We start from the raw sequence: 16504 nt of genomic DNA, 5'->3' as shown, positions 1-16504 counted from the left end.
GAGGACTTCAAGAAAGATAAAGGCAGCAACACAATTACAGTAGAGGATTTTAACATCCCCCTGTCAAAAATAGATAGATTCTCCAAACAAAATATCAACAAGGATATTGTGGAGCTGAATGATGCATTAGATCAAATGGACTTAATTGATATATGTAAAAACTTTCATCCAAAAGAAGCAAAATACATATTCATTTCAAATGCACATGGAATACTTTCAAAGATAGAGACCACATGATAGGACATAGAACAAGCCTCAGCAAATTCAAGAAAATTGAAATTATATCAAACATTTTCTTAGATCACAAGGGCCTGAAACTAGCAACCAACCTCAAGGAAGAAATTCAAAAATATTCAAATTCATGGAGACTGAATAGCATGCTATTAAACAATGAATGGGTTAAGAATGAGATCACAGAAGAAATCAGAAAGTTTCTGGAATCAAATGCAAGTAAACACACAATAGTCCAAAACGTATGGGACACAGTGAATGCAGTCTTGGGAGGGAAGTTCATAGTGATACAGCCCTACCTAAAAAAAGATAGAAACATTTCAAATAAACAACCTAACCCTACATCTACAAGAACTAGAGGAACAACAACAAATAAAGCCCAGATGGAGTAGAAGAAAGTAAATGATCAAGAGCAGAATTAAAAGACATAGAGACTAAAAGAATAATTCAAAGGATCAATAAATCCAGGAGCTAGTTCTTTGAAAAGATAAACAAAATCTACAAGCCTTTAACCAGATTCATCAAGGAAAAAAGAGAGAGGACCCAAATAAGCAAAATCAGAAATAAAAGAGGAGAAATTACAACTTATATCACATAAATACAAAGAATTGCAACAAATTACTATGAACAATGATATGCCAAGAAATTTGAAAACCTGGGTGAAATGGACACATTTCTAGAAAAATACAATCTCCCAAAACTGAATCAAAAAGAAGCAGAAAGCCTAAACAGACCAATAACAGCCAGTGAAATTGAAGCAGTAATCAAAAAACTCCCAGCACACAAAAACCTTGAACCGGACAGTTTCGGAGGAGAATTTTATAACACATTTAAGGAAGAGCCAACCCCTATCCTTCACAAACTATTCCAAAAAATCCAAGAAGAGGGAAGACTGCCAAACTCTTTTTATGAGGCCAGCATCATCCTAATCCCAAAACCAGACAAAGACAACAAAAAAAGAGAACTAGAGGCCAGTATCGCTGATGAACAGAGATGATAAAATCCTCAATAAAATACTGTCAAACCATATCCAACTATACATCAAAAAGATCATATACCATGATCAAGTTAGATTTATTTTATCCCAGGGATGCAAGGATGGTACAGTATTTACAAATCAGTGGAACCTAATCAACAAAACAAACAAGCAAGCAAAATATAACCAGAGACATAGAAATAAAGAACAAACTGACAATAACCAAAAGGTAGGGGAGAGGGAGATAAGCGGGGGGTAAGGTCATCAAGGAACATGTATAAAGGATCTATGGATAAAGCCAAAGGGGGTAGGATTGAGGGTCGGGCAGGGGAAAGTGGTGGTGGGAAAATAGAGACAACTGTAATTGAACAACTTTAAAAATGATTAAGTCATGTGATAGAATCACACAGTTTGCAGTCTTGTATGTTTATCTTCTTTCTATCAGCATTATGTTTCTTGAGATGTAAACATGATGATCCATATATCCAGAATTTATTCCTTTTTACTGTTGAGTTTTGACTCTAAAAATATACAACAATTTGCTTAGCTAATCAGCTAATGATAGACATTTGGGTTGTTTCCAGCTTTGGGTTAGTTTAAGTAAAGCTTTGAATTACCTTTATGCAAAAGTCTTTCCCTGAACATACATTTTAATTTTTCTTAGCTAAATACCTTGAAATAAATTGCCTGGACAGCATCATAAGTGAATACTTAACTTCCTAATGATAAGTACTGAGATCTCTTATTTTATTTCTTTGATTACTAATTATTTTTTAGGCTGTTTTTATGTGTCTATTGACCATCTGAATATCTTCTTTTTTAAGAGTCTGTTCAAATCTGTTCCCCATTTTAACTGGGATATTTGAAAACTTATTGAGATACCAGAGTTCTTTGTTTGTTCTAAATAAGCTTTTTGCTTGATATGTGTATTATGAATATTTTTCCCAAATTGTGACTTGTCTTCTTAACAGTCCTTTTTGAAAAGCACTTGGAGGTTTTAATAAAATATCATTTATCTGTTTTTATTTTACAGTTTATATTTGGTGTCATATCTAAGAAATATTTTCTTCCTACAAAGGAGAAAAATGCTACTATGCTATCTTTTCAAAGTATCATTCTTTTAGCTTTTATATTTATGTGAATGAACTATTTCTAGTTGATTTCTTTGTATATATTATGAGATAATTTGGGGACTCATTTTTCATATAGATATCTAACTGTTCTGGCACCATTTGTTGAAAAAACAATTTTTCCCTAGTGAATTACCCTGCATTTTTATTGAAAATCAACTGACTCCAAATATGAGAGTTTGTTTATTGAGCTGCTCTTCTGTTGCATTGGTATATATTCATACTCATATTTACATGCCTATATATTTGTGTGTGTCTATTCTTACACCAGAAATGATCAACTCAAACTTTTCTGTCATCTGCATGTGGGTCCCTTGATGGACACTAAAACTACATAATACTATGGGTGTAATAACTGGAAGAAATATTTTCGTGAACCTCAGCTATTAGTCTAAGTAGCAAAAACCATAAGCAAGTCATTTGACTTCTCTGAATCTTATTTTCCTCCCCTACAAAATAGGCATATTAGTACCCACTTTCAAGGATTGTTTTGGTAATTTAATGTGGTAATAGCATAAAATGTCTAAAGCAGCACCTGACACAGATGAGAAACCAAGATAGGTTAGTGTCTCTTTAATGTTGTTGGTCAGTTATGGCTCTTACATGAAAATCAACAAAGGGTATATTAGAATGCATTTACTATTGGGATTTCTAGACCAGATTTTGCATCTCTGGTCATTTTCATTTTAAGTCTGCCACTGAATTATTCAACAACCCTTTGGCAAGTCACATAGTTCCTCTAGGCCTTACTGTCTTCCTGTAAAACATTAGGTCACAAGTCACTCTCTACAGCCACTTTCATCTCTAACTAATAGGTTCCAGGAGAGGTACTAGTATTATGAGATTCCAAACTCTTTAGATTGTGACTAAGGCACTGTGTTTAGACTAGATACTTCTCTATAATAAAGATTTTAATAAATAGAATTCCATATAGAATAGCACTGTCAAAGTAGCACAGGCTTTAAAATAAAAACAAATGTGTAATAATAGAACAAACTTGTTATGATTAACCTAGGAAAAAAGAAGACTGAATGAATCCATGATAATGAGCTTCAAAACATCTGTCATGTTAGAGGAGTAAACAGATTAGTTGCTCCAGAGGGTAATATTAGATTCAAGCAGGAAATATTAATGGAAGTACTAGATTGCTATATTATACATTTGTCCATATTTATGAAAGGCTTCTTTTTATAGAAGTGAGATCCCCATTACTGAATTGTTCAAATCAGGATCAGATGATCATCTAATAGTGATGTTTTATAAAAAACAAACAGGTAAGAGATTCGTCCCAATACTCCAAGATTGCAGGTTTGATCCCCAGTCAAAGGTACATACAAGAAGCAACCAAGAATGCATAAATAAAGTGGAAAAATAAGTTTCTCTCTCTCTCTCTCTCTCTCTCTCTCTCTCTCTCTCTCTCTCTCTCTCTCCATCCCTCCCTCTATCTCTTAAATCAATAAATTTTAAAAAGATTCCTGCAATAGGTAATAAGTCTAGAGTAAAGGGCTTATAAATCTCTTCTAGCTCTGCACTTCTGTGATTCTGCCCTGCTTGCAATAACTCAATAGAATACTTAAAAACTCACATCATGAAAATGTCAGTTTCTGAAGGCAAAAGCCTATGAATAGCCATCTTTTATCAGGAATTTAAACACCAATATAAAAAAAGAATTAAACTTTACTTTTTTGTTATGTCTGTAAGCGAAAAGACAGTCTTCCAGACCCTAAAGCTCTGAGTGCTTCTCTCCCCTCTCCTCTGGTATATAATAATAAAAATTAAAAAATAAAACAGCTTGAAGAAAAGAGGTATATCTTTTTCCCCTGCAAACTTAATTAACTAGGTCATACTAAGGTTGGAGGAAAATTAGGACATTATTGTGGAAAATCAGACTACAAATAGAAACTTTAGAATACAGAGAACAAGAACATGTTGTATTCATCAAAGACCTCTGTAAGTGATGGTCAGTGCCTTTGACTGGCAGGAGAAAGTCAGGTTAATTGGATACAATACCTCCTGCAGAGGATGTATTAATTGCATTATGGTCTCAATTCCTTATCCCTTGTTGTTTCTGCATCTTTTGTGAAATGACTCTAAAGTTTCTTGTATAAAGATGGACTATTTCTCCATCCCATGTGCCTTGCCTTGACTTTAGAATGAGTGGAGTGGCTGTGAGCTAGTTCTGAGCCTAGGCTTCTTATCTCTTCTGCTCGTTGTCTCTTGGGCTCCCACCAACCCCATGAGAATATTCCCCAGCTAGTCGACCAGAAGATGAGAGACATTTTGAACAGAGTTGAGTTGTCCATCATCTCAGCCATGGCCATCCTAGATTAGCCAACCCCCAACTAAGTGATTAAGATCAAACAAGATCAGCAGAGACTCTTGGTTAACCCAAAGCTGACCCGACATGATAAACACACATCACTATACAGCAAGAGAACTTTATGGTTATGATGGCAATAAGTAACTGAAACAATTGTTCTGTGAGCTTTGTTGCACATGACATGACCTATCCATTACACTTTTAAAACACATTGAAAATAATCCCCCAAATGTTTTTGGTTCCTTGACCAGCATTGTATCCTTGGGTAGTTTACAAACAGACCTCTCTTGTACATGTGATCATAACCTTTGTTACTAACATGCAGCACGATCTGTCAGATGTGAATCTGAACAACACAAAACAGGAATGGCTGCCTTCAGATGATTTCATGCTTATTTTTAGTCTCAAAACAAATTTCTAAGTGAAATCCATACAGCCAGTAGATCTGTATTTAATGTAGATATGCATAGGTATGCATAATTATGTGTATACTTGTATTAAAATTGTTTTTAAAATGCCCTTGAAATATTTTTAAAAGAATCATACACTAGTGCACATACAAAACTTTAATAACTTCTAAGAAATACAATTAAACAGGCAACTTTCTCCTATCCTATTATATTAACACCAGAAGTTTATAAAATGATTAAGCCAAAAACATCAAATTACTTCAAATAAAACTCTCCTAAAATAGTATATGCCAAGCAGAAAATGATTTTCACAGATTACTAGTTAACTGGGAATAACAGTATACTTCCTAAACATAGTAAACAGTTTTAGTCTAAAACCAGAAACCACATTATACATAATGATGAAATATTTGATTTACCATATTACTATCATAAAGTATGATGCTACCACCATTATTTATCAATGTGCCAGGAGTGAGAGATTATATAGTAAAATAAATAAAACATATAAATATTAGGAAAAATACATTTATCATTTTCTGAGAGCAATGACATTTTCAAAATAGGATATTCGAAAATACTGATAAAAATTCAAAGTCAAAAAAGTTCAATAAGGTAGCTAGTAAAAACACAGACAAAAATCAGCTGACATCAGATAATCCAGCAGGACATTTTAACATTTATCTTTAAAAATTTATTGAAATTAGCCCTGGCTGGTGTGGCTAAGTGGACTGAGTGCTGGCCTGGGAACCCAAGGGTCACCAGTTCAATTCCCAGTCACACTACATGCCTGGGTTGAGGGCCAGGTCCCCAGTGGGAGGTGCACGAGAGGCGACCACATACTGATGTTTCTCTCCCTCTCCTTCTCCCTCCCTTCCTCTCTCTCTAAAAATAAACAAAATCTTTAAAAAAAGAATTGATTGAAATCATCTGGCCTAATACACCTTCTCCCAAATGTCACTTTACTATTTAAAATACTCAGGAAATGGCATTACACATGAGAATTTTTAAGGACTTGACTATGAAGCAATACCCTTTTTACATAGGAATAACCTTGGAAAATACTATTTCAGGTCTGAAGAATATATATATATATATGAAGAATCTATTTATATATTTAAATAGATGATACACTATTTAAGCATGATGATTAAATAGATAAAGAAAGAAGGAAGGGAGGGAGAGAATGAGGGAGGGAGGGAGCAGGAGGGAAGGAAGGGAGGGAGGAAGGAAGGAAGGAAGATGGATAGAGAATTTTTTACAAATAGAATTAATTTCTATAATAGGCTAAATTGTTGAAAGAAAATTGAAAATAGATCATGAAGAAAACATTGGAATAAATGAAGAGTTAAATAAAGAGCAGTTTTACCATTGGTTAATACAAGAAAGGCTAGTAGAATTTAAGCAGGGCACAGAACAATACTATGAAGTAAAAACCAGTTAATTTTTCACTGTAATTTATTCTCATGCATGTTATAACATGCACATCATCAGCTATGGTAATCAATAGAAAACAAAGTTATAGCTATACATATAATGTTATTGACATTTTAATTTATATCTCTAAGTCATTTCTCTCTGATTGTAAATACCCACATTTGTATAATTATTTCAAATAGCAGCACTAGAAAGCACAACAAATGTTTATATATTTTTTATTGTTGTTCAAGTACAGTTCTCTCCATTCCCCCCCCCATTCCCTCCAACCCCAGCCATCCCCAACTCCCATCCTTGATCCTACCTCCCCTTTGGCTTTGCCCACGTGTCCTTTATACTTGTTCCTGACACCCTTCCCCTTTTCCCCTCATTATCCCCTCCCACTTCCCTGCTGTTTACTGTCAGATTGTTCTTTATTTCAGTGTCTCTGGTTATATTTTACTAGCTTATTTGTTTTGTTGACTAGATTCCACTTATAGGTAAGATCATATGGTATTTGTCCCTCACCGCCTGGCTTATTTCATTTAGCATAAAGCTTTCCAGTTCCATCTATGCTGCTGCAAAGGGTAGAAGCTCCTTCTTTCTTTCTGCTGTACAGTGTTCCATTGTGTAAATGTACCACCATTTTTGATTCACTTATTTACTGATGGGCACTTATGTTGCTTCCAGCACTTGGCTATTGTAAATTGTGCTGCTGTGAACATAGGGATGCATAAATTCTTTTGAATTGGTGTTTCAGGATTCTTAGGGTATAGTCCTAGCAGTGGAATTGCTGGATCAAAAGGCAGTTCCATTTTTACTTTTCTGAGGAAATTCCATACTGTTTTCCACAGTGGCTGCACCAGTTTTCACTCCCACCAACAGTGTACTAGGGTTCCCTTTTCTCCACAGCCTTGCCAGCACTTGTTTGTTGATTTCTTTATCATGGCCGTTCTAACTGGTGTGAAATGGAATCTCATTGTGGTTTTAAGTCACATGTCTCTGATGGCTAGTGATGCTGAGCATCCTTTCATATGTCTCTGGACCCTCTGTATGTCCTCCTTGGGGAAGTATCTGTTCAAGAAAGTGTTTATCAATTTTTAAACATGCCTTTAGCTATGACATGCACCCTCAAACAATCACACATTCTTTGTTTACTCTGTGTGAGAGTGTGTTATTTTACTTTTGGTCTGTATGGTTTTATGTCAATTTTAATCTTGGGTCACACAAGAATCATTGCTCAGTGAGAAGCAATTCTACTTTGTATTATGAATTCAAAATATGCTCTAGCAATGCTGGCGAAGGTGGTGAGATTCATGCAACAAGACTACAAATGAATTGATTGGAGCTCATCTTCACTTCTTCCTGCCACCTACTGTCTGGTAGAGACATTAATTATCATTGAAATGATCATATGCTTAGTACAGCCAGAAGAAACACAAAAAGAGAAAAATAACAACACAGCCTGCTCCGCAAAAATCCAAGCATTTCCTAGTCCCTAAAGACAACCCAATACTAAATGAGTAACAAATATTAACCATTAAATCACAAATAAAAATGATTTAAGTATATGGAAAGCTGATCAATTCACCATTGAGAAATGAAAATTAAAACAATGAGATACAATTTTTGCCCATAATTTAAAAAATTTAAAGATTGATAACATTCAGTGTCAGTAATAGTGTAGTGAAATTGGTACTCTCATAAAATGTTGTTGGGTAGATAAATTGGTACAACTTGTATAGGTAGATTTTTCTGCAAGTAATAGAAACCCGGCTAACAATGGAGTAGAGAAATGGTGTTTATTTTTTAAACATAAGAACTGCCTGCAGGATGGAAGCTGTTGGCTTTGGTTCACCTGCTCTCTTTCAATCTTACCACCCTGTCATTTCAGAGTAATGGCTATTTATTTCCATGCTTATTGTCCCAGAATGGAGAGTTAGCTCCTTCAGCTCCAGGCTGTTGCATGGGAGTACTGAGCAGGAAGAAAAGTCAAAAGACCCTAGTTTCTGAGGCTTTGTCTTGTCATTAAGAAGAAAGGTAATTCAGCAGTCTTCCCCTTGAGTCTTATTGACCAGAGCTGAGACACATTTCCACTCCTAAACCAAAAGCTATTAAAGACAAATGAGGTCAACATTTCCCACAGAAAATAACTCTTGAATGGGCATAAATTTGTGTCAGTTGTAAATTTTTTGTTTGACATTTGGGTAGTATCTGCCAAAACTCATATGAGTAAATCTATCAGAGTATAATATTTCTTCCAGAAATGTAGGCCATAGATACTTCCAGAAACACTGTACAAAAATGCAACTGTTTGTATATGTACTTCTGGATGTATTTTAATGTGTGTATGTATATCTTCATGTCTTTGCATACTTTCTGAAAATACATATATTCATACCAGGATCATTAATAAAAATGGAAATAATATATCTTAAATGTTATTCAATGCATGCTAAATACTTAGTACAGTGCTAGGTACAATGAGTGCTAAATTAATATTTTATGTTGTTTTTGGTTTTGCTATAAAATTTTTGTTATGTTTATTTCATCCACATCAATAGAAGATTAGTTAAATCACTTGTAAACATCCACATATTGGAATACCTTGTAGTGATCAAAAGTAATAATCTAGATTTACATTTGCTGACATTGAAAGATATACAAGATACATTGTTCAGAAAAAATTAATGCATGTTTCTTAATAGCATGTGTATGTCATCTTATTTTTCTTTATTAAAGCAAGAATAAATAAAGATGAATAATATAATTGGGAAAGAGTTTATGATGAATATGATGATATTTTTAAGCAACAAGTAAGCATTACTTTTTATTTTTCAGTAATTTTAGATTTCCTCTTTGTTTTCAGATGATAAAATGCTTTGTATTTAACCTGCTTAAAGTTCATAGTACTTCTTAAATATATAACCCGATGTATTTCACTAATTATAAACAATTCTCAGCCATTATCTCTTTAAATAATATTACTGTTCCAGTCTCCTCTTTTTCTCCCTCTAGCACATCAATTAAATATGCATATGCCTTTTCACCATATCTTATATCTCTGTACTATTTCCTGCATTTTATATTATTTTATTTATTTGTGCTTCAGTCTGGATATTTTCTTCTTTCTTATCTTCAAATTTACTAATTCTGTCTTTGGCTATTTCTAATTGCTGTTAAACAATCTACTGAGTTTCTAATTTCAGATATTTACTTTTCATTCTAAAATTTTCATTTGATTCTTTTTAGTTTCAAATAGTTTCCTTCCAGAATTTCCCTTCACTTATTTTAATTCCTTGAACATACATTATGCCTTGTGAGGTCCCTGATAACTGTTACCTCTATCCCTATCTATTTTCTGGTTTTTTTTTCTGGTGATTTTTGATCAGGCCTTGTCCTTTTATATGCCTCATTATTTCAGATATTTCATATGAAAAACTGTAGAAATGCTTTGAGATTCTAGATAATATTATCTTTCTCCAGAAAAAAATTTAACTTTGCTGCTAGCAGGCAGCTATGCTAGGTGCACTGGCAATACAAAATTTGCCTTTCTCATCAGAAATTGAAAATGATCTAAAACTGGTCTTGACTCTCTGTAGAAAATGCTCTGTTCCAAGTTCCCCTTTCCATTACCTTGGGGAATCCTGACCATAAGTCTGGAATACTTATGATGCCTCCTCCACACTGGTGAACCTTGAACTCTAATTTTTGTAACCTTATCCCCATAACAGCTTTCTAAGTCTCTTGATAGTTCTGATTACTATCTCAGCCTTTCAGCATTGTTTGGAAATGGGTATCAGCTCTCTGGGCTTACCTTCTTTTCTAATCTCAAGGACACAAATCTTTGCTCTCCAGTTTTTCTAGCTCTTTGCAGGAGGAGGGTTTGTGAGAAATAAGCTAACATAGCTTTGGCAAACTATAAATTATAAACAATGTTTTTAAATTTTTAAAAAAGTTAAATCAAAAAATTTCATTAGAGTACATCACACTTTGAGTTAATATCTGCCATTTATATCAAAATGAGTAGTCCTGATAGGGACTCCAGACTTAAAGATTATATTATGAGAATTAGAACCCTAGAAAATGTGGGAAGAGCACTATATGCATAAAATGATAAAAATGAGAATCTGCTTGTCTTCAGCCTATTTCTTATTTTAAGATTAATCCCATTGGAAGTTGAAATCTAAGAAAAAAGTATCAAAGTGACAAAACATTAGGAAAAAATCAAACTGCTAGGTTAAAATATCAACATAAAGCAGGCCAATAATATCATTCCTTGAATACTGTTAATACATGCTTCTAAATAAATGGCATTTTTTTCTTAACAATTTATCTGGCATATGTATCAAAGTTCACAAACCTAATCTAGTAAAAAATTTTAAGCAAACAATTATAAGCACCAACCAAGAAAAGAAAGGGCAAATAAACTTCAAAAAGATGGCAACTAACAAACTGAAAATTACTTTGTGACTTCATATCAGCTGACCCCACATCTACCCATCAGAAATCATATCATTGAATAAAATGTTGCAAAAATCCTGAAAATACTCACTAATAACCATTTCCCAATTTAGGTAGACCCAGACTGGCACTAAGTAGGCAACTCAGTCAAAATTCAGGGGGAAAAATTATCAATGAAAGCATCTACTTACTATTACAAGATCTCAGCAAAGGCAAGAAAAACTACCACAGCTCATTTGTTGGGGCTATACATCTAATGGAATAATCCAAGATACCCTATAAAGAGAATAGAGTATACCTCCCAAAGCCTTAGAAGATAGAACAGAGACTACACAATTCTATAAAGTCTGTATTATTTCTCAGCCCCTTTGCCACCCTCCAGTCCCCACAAACTACAGAAAAGCAAAAAGTAAAGTATTGCTACCCTTGAACTGTAAGTTAAAGGGGAAGCCACATTACTACATTGGTTTTAGATGAATTAAAAACATTGTTAACCACACCTGCCTGGTGTGGCTCAGTGGATTGAGTGTGGGCTTGCTAAACCAAAGGGTTGCCATTTCTATTCTCAGTCAGGGCACATGCCTGCGTTGCAGGCCAGGTGTCCAGTAAGGGAGCATGCGAGAGGCAACTGCACATTGATGTTTCTCTCCCTCTTTTTCCCTCCCTTCCCATCTCTCTAAAAATAAATAAATAAAACATTGTTTTAAAAAAAGAAATATTGTTAACCAATGTTAGTTCATACTGTACCAGCTAAATTTAAGTCTGGACTGAGTGGCCCACCATAACCATGAACAAAAGAAAAGAAATAATAAAAGAAGTCATAAAGCAAAGGACAGGTGAAAATTCCGTCTGTGCCTTGTGTTATAGAAAAGTTTTAAAAGAATGTGAATGTAATAAACTAAGGACTCAATGTTAAAACAATAAAACCATGTAATAAGAGAATGGGGAAATTGTTTCCAGCCAAGGAAACAAACTGACAACCATAAAGCTCAGCATTACCAAGCTAATACATAAAGAAATAAATAACCTTAAGGAATAATTAAGCATGAATGAAAATCAAATTACTGACAAAGAGAAAGCCTTTTAGATAATCATAATGAATGTTGAGGAAATGGGCAAAAATAAGGCAATTAGAAAGAACACAATAGATATAAAAGATAGATAAACATAATCTATCATCAAGATAGTTCCAATTCCTGAGGTAGATAACAACAAATAAAATAACAAAAAAATGTTTATTTTAGATCCAGGTAAGGATGGTGGTCTGAACATGTGAAAATAATTTTCTTCTATTCTAATATCCCTTTATAATAATAATAATAATAATAATAACAACAACAACAACAACAACCCCACTAAGAGAAACATACACACACCAATGTGGAAACTGAAAAGCAAATGGACTGATGAAAAGTAATTTGGCAAATACAAAAAAGCCAAATCTCAAGGCACTAGTGAAGAGAACTGAGGATAAAGACAATTTTCTTTTTTCAGCATTTTCAAAAGATACAGAAACTGACCCTGGCTGGCGTAGCTCAGTGAATTGAGCACAGGCTGTGAACCAAAGTATTGCAGGTTCGATTCCCAGTCAGGGCACATGCCTGGGTTGCAGGCCACGGCCCCCAGCATCCGCACATTGATGTTTCTCTCTCTCCCTCCCATCCTCTAAAAATAAATAAATAAAATCTTAAAACACACACACACACACACACACACATACACACATATACACACACACATACACCAGAGGTGGCTGAGTGGCTACAAAGATTAAAAAAAAAAGATACAGAAACTAGCAACCCCAGAACCCTCTAGAGCTGGGAGTGAATGGAGAAATGCCGGGATGAAGAGGATGGCAGAAAAAGTTGTTTGCAGAGTTAGCTTCTCAGTCCTCCTTCCCACTACATTCTGGGTCCTGAGGTCTGTTCTCTAGAGAGTTAGCCTCAGTGCCAGTACACACACCCACCACTGCCTGCAGAGTCACCACCCCAGCTTCCTCCTCTGCTTTGGTTCCCAGAATGAAGGCATTCAGATCTTTACTCTCCAAGTAGGAGAAGGAAAGGCTTAGAACACTAATCAATCTGACAGAACATATTTAAAGACATTGATATTTCAAGTTCTCAACAAAAGCCCACTCACATCACCCTGCAATGAACCTCAAACCCAGCCCATGAATTCAGTGCTCCCCCGCAGCTTTTAGTAACTCATCTTAATTATAAACAGACAACCCAAAATTGCAGAACTTAAGTAAAACATCTAATATAGAAAAATAGAGACAAAAACAAACAAACAATAACAACGAAAACAGGAAAAAATACAAAGGAAAATCTCAAATTAGAGCCCACACAAGCTCACAGCTAACATCATACTGAATGATTAAAGGTTGAAAGCTTTTCCTCTAAGATTAGGAACAAAAGTGTTTACTCTCACCATTCTTCTGTTGAAAAGCAGGAGCTTGTGTACTGATTTAAGAATATGCAGATTGTGACCTGATGAATGATGAGGCACAATCCACTGACAAGAAGATGACAGGTAGCCATCCCAGAATCTGAGCTCCCACTTTGCAGACAGGAACCTCAGAGGGTCACTTTGATCCCAGGCACACAGTTCATTACACTCACACAAAGAAAGTAGAGTCACAAGATCAATTACTTTAGATCCCAGAAGGGAGAGGGTACAGTTGAGCAATCTACTGTCCCAGATTATAAGCAAGCAAGGTAGCAAGCACCTATTACTTATTAGGTGGTTGGGAGTGGGAAACTTTTCATGCACTTAAGTCTAAGTGGTTATTTTAAAAAGTGCCCCTGGAAAAGTAAAACAGGAACTGATGGTAGATGTTCTAAATTCAAGTCTTTATGTAAATGTGTAGACTATGGGTGTGAACAGTATTATTATACTGTAAAGTGTCTGGGCAGCACCTTGAAAAACCAAAATTTTCCTCGAGTTGTTTTTCTCTCCATGGTCAGGTGGTTCAGTGGCTGAAGCTTTGTCCCATACACCAAAAGGCTGTAGATTTGATTCCCATTTAGGGCACATACCTAGGTTGGGGGTTCATTCTTTGGTCCATTTAACCAAAAAAGTGGAGGGATCTAATTAATTAATTCAGTAAAGTTGCAGAATACAAAATTAACATACAACATTCAGTTACATTAGTATCCACTAGAATGAATTTTCTGAAAAAAATTAAAAAGGAATTGATTTCATTTATAATAGCATCAAAAAACAATAAAATATTTAGGAATCAGTTTAACTAAGGAGGTGAAAGTTCCCTACTCTGAAAACTAGAAGACATTGGTGAAAGAAATTGCAGAAGATAAAAATAAAAGGAAATGTATTACCTTTCATGTATTGGAAGAATTAGTATTTTTAAAATGTCAATATTACCAAAAGTGATCTATGGATTCATTGCAATCTTTATCAACATTCCAATGGCATTTTTTTACAGGAGTAGAAAAAACACTCTTACAAATGTACATGGAACCACAAAAGACACTGAACAGCCAAAGGAATCATAAAAAGAAAAACAAAGCAGGAGGCACCACACTTTCTGATTTCAAGCAATGGTATATAGCTATAGTCATCAATACAGTATGGTACTGGCATAAAAACAAATAGACAAGTGGAACAGAACCACGAGCCCAGAAAGAAACCCAAACATATACAGTCAGCTAATATTTGACAAGGGACCCGTGAATACTCAATAGAGAAAAGACTGTCTCTTTAATAAATGGTGCTGAGATAATTAGGTATTTGCATGTAAAAGGATGACATTGGAATCATATCTTATACTACTCACAAAATATTAACTCAAAATGGATTAAAGACATAAATGTAAGACCCGAAACCATGAAATTCCTTGTAGAAGATACAGGAATAAAGCTCTTTGACATAGGTGTTGGCAATGATTTTTTGGATATAAGACCTAAAGCACAAGCAACAAAAAAATAAAAACAAATGAGCGGGAGGGACTACATCATGTTAAAAAGCTTCTGTACAGCAAAACAAAACAAAACAAAACAAAACAAAATCCAACTATCAACAAAGTAAAAAGAATGGGAAAAATATTTGCAAATCATATATCTGATAAGGGGTCAATCTCCAAAATATTTAAAGACCTCGCACAACACATTAATGAAAAAACAATCTAGTTTAAAAATGGACAAAGGATTTGAACACACATTTCTTCAAAGAGAATATACAAAGGACCAATAGGCATGTGAAAAGATTTTTTTATCCTTACCCGAGAACACTTTTTTTTTTTTTCATTGTTTTCAGAGAGAGAGAGGAAGGCAGAAAGAGAAACATCAATGGGGGAGAGAAGCATCAACTGGTTGCCTTCTGTATGTGCCCAGACAGGGTATCAGAGCCCCAACTAGGGACCTTACATATCTCAGCCAGTGGTCACATCACCTGCTCTTGGAACCAGGAATGGAACCCACAACTTAGGCATGTGCCCTGACCAGGATCAAACCCACAACTCCTCGGTTATAGACAATACTCCAACCACTGAGCCACACCAGCCTAGTCACATAAAAAAATTTCAGCATCACTAGTCATTAGAGAAGTGCAAATTAAAGCCACAATGAGATATTATTCATGCCTATTAGACTGCCCATTATAAAAAAGACAAGGGATACCATGCTGACATGAACATAGAGAAATGGGAACACTATGCACTATCGGTGGAATTATAAATTGGTACAGTCACTATGGAAAACAGTATGGAGAATCCTCAAAAAATTAAAAATAGAACTATTTTTAAATGATCCAGCAATTCCACTTCTGGGACTAAATTCAAAGTAACAAAAATCACTAAATCATAAAGATATCTGTGCCAGTATGTTCATAGCAGCATTATTTATGATTGTGAAGATACAGAAACAACTTTGTCAATTGATGAATGGATAAAAAAATTGTGATATATACAGCTGACACTTGAAAACATGGGGGTTAGAGAGGCCAACCCCTTTGCCTCTGTGTAGTCAAATATCCACATATAACTTCTGACTCCCTAGAAACTTCAGTCAGTCTTTAGTAATCATAGGAAATTGGTTCCAGGACCCCCCATAGACACCAGACTTTACAAATGCTCAATTCCCTTATATAAAATGGCATACAACAATGTAATACAGTTGGCTGTCTGCATCCATGGATTCCCAACCTCAAATGAAATTAATGCTCTTGATCTGCATTTAGATGAATCTGTGGATATGAAACTTAGGGATAAAGAGGGATGATGTATATTTACTGAAGAAAATATTCATATATAAGTGGTGCCACAGTTCAAACCCATGTTGTTCAAAGGTCAGGTGTATATACAATGGAATATTATTCAGCCATAAAAAATGAAGAACTTCCACCATTTGCAACAACATGGGTGGAACTTTAAGGCATTGTGATAAATGAAATGAAAAGTCAGACAGAGAAATGAAAAGCTGTGTGGTCTCACTTATATATGGAATATGGGGGGAGGTGGAAGCCAACATTATAGAAAAAAAGATCCAATGAATGGATGACACATACATGAAAAAAGTCTCAACACTGTTGGCCATCAGGC

The sequence above is a fragment of the Phyllostomus discolor genome, chromosome 5, assembly GCF_004126475.2.
Source record: "Phyllostomus discolor isolate MPI-MPIP mPhyDis1 chromosome 5, mPhyDis1.pri.v3, whole genome shotgun sequence".
NCBI lineage: Eukaryota > Metazoa > Chordata > Mammalia > Chiroptera > Phyllostomidae > Phyllostomus > Phyllostomus discolor.
Note: the sequence above shows the minus strand (reverse complement) of the source record.